We start from the raw sequence: 1,787 nt of genomic DNA on the forward strand, positions 1-1,787 counted from the left end.
AATGCCTCCAGGCGGATTCCAGCATCCAACATATTGGGTGCTAGGCGGGCATGATGAAAGGATAATTCAGGACTAAGTCCGAAGATCCTGGGTCCTCTAAAAGGAAGGTGTCTCTTATGGCAAAAACCAATGAGTTCACCCGGTCAGCCATATCCGATCGGTCCTCTGAATCAGATGCCGAATCGGAGACTTCATCCCCAGATTCTCCAGGAGAATGGGAGCGAGTTGAGGCAGCCCTGGATGAGGGAGAGGCTGACCTGGTACGCGGGTCTGGGGAGCCAGAGCGGTGACTATGAGAGCGTCCTCTGGAAGAGAGACGCCTGCAACCTGCAGAGCAGGGGAACGATTCCTCAGAGAGGAGCATCCATACTTGCAGGAGACTCAGGGGAAGACCCTGAAGAAACACCCCGATGACGCTTACGAGCGCGGTTAGCATAGGGGGGAGGAGAACGGGTCCCTCTGGAGGGCTGGTGAGAAACCCAGGCTGGGAGGGACAGCCGAAAACCACAGGGTCTGTATGGGACATCCAGAACAAAAACGACATGGGGGTCTGGGGGAGCAGTGGTGCAGGCAGAGCAAGCTGGTTCTGCAGAACCAGACATTTTAGGGTTAAAAGCCTTTAAAAGTGTAAAAAGAAAACAGCCTCACCCAAGTCTGGTCCCTTAACCAGGCAGCTGCTGGAAGAACTCCTGTAAGCTAGCTGGGACGGACCAAGGAGCAGGGGAGGGGGGCTGTCTAGAATAAAGGCACACCGATTGGCTGAGAAAACTCCTCTCTCTGTGCGCGCAAAGCGCTTGTAGGAGAGAGTTTTCGCGCCAAAAACAGTACAAGGCGGTGGGCGGAGCTACCCGCACTATTGTGAAGCCCCTGTAATGGCGCCCGCTCCCGAGCGCACCTGCGGGAGCGGGGAGCGGACGGAGATAACCTGCCGGCAGTTTCCCAGCTGACGGCGGCCAGCGCACACACGCGGCCGCTGAGAAAGTGAAAGTAAAAGCGCTGCTGCCGCTGAAGCCGGCAGCCGCACGTATAGTAATCCCTGGCCCGGAGTGCAGGGAAAAAGCACCACACAAAAGCACCACTGTACTTCCCCATATGAATAAAGAGAGCCCCTTCCCCACATGAATAAAGAGAGCCCCTTTCCATATAAAAAGGGGGGCTCCATATAGAGAATAAGGAGGGAACAATACCCTCCAGGCAGACCCCAGAAAAAAAGTATAAGAGTGGTCACAAGTCAGGGGTCTCCAGAGGTTGCAAGGGCTCTTCCAGGACCTGTAGAGATAGGGAGATATACTCACCTTGTGTGAAGAACTTACCTCATGGAGTCTTCAGTCATGGAGTCTTCAGTAAGCATTTTCACCTGCGGCAAGCCAAGCTCATAGCGAGGCTAACAGGGAGATAGTGGGGACCCGGACCCATGAGGTACAACCCCAAGCACTGACCGTTGGCGAGAGGGGGTTAACAGTACATCCAAGATGCCTGCCACCTCTCTCAATGGGGAAACAGTGAACATTGCGTTCTTGAGTCCCCGCCTGAAAACAGGAATAAAAAGGAATAAAGAACTAACACGTTCCCTAAACCTAATAAATAAAAAATATGAGACGGTCTGGAGAAAACCAGACCATGTCCACCTCCTTAGACACTAAGCAAAAACTGAATTGCTCAGTGGCCTGGAGGTGGGTATATCCTGCTGGGAGGGGACGACTTTTTGGTTACCATAGTGTCAACTCCTAGAGACATCAGCATATACCCAAGGTTCTGTGTCCCCCAATGGAGCCGATAGAGAAAGT

The sequence above is a fragment of the Hyla sarda genome, chromosome 8, assembly GCF_029499605.1.
Source record: "Hyla sarda isolate aHylSar1 chromosome 8, aHylSar1.hap1, whole genome shotgun sequence".
NCBI classification, from domain to species: Eukaryota; Metazoa; Chordata; class Amphibia; order Anura; family Hylidae; genus Hyla; species Hyla sarda.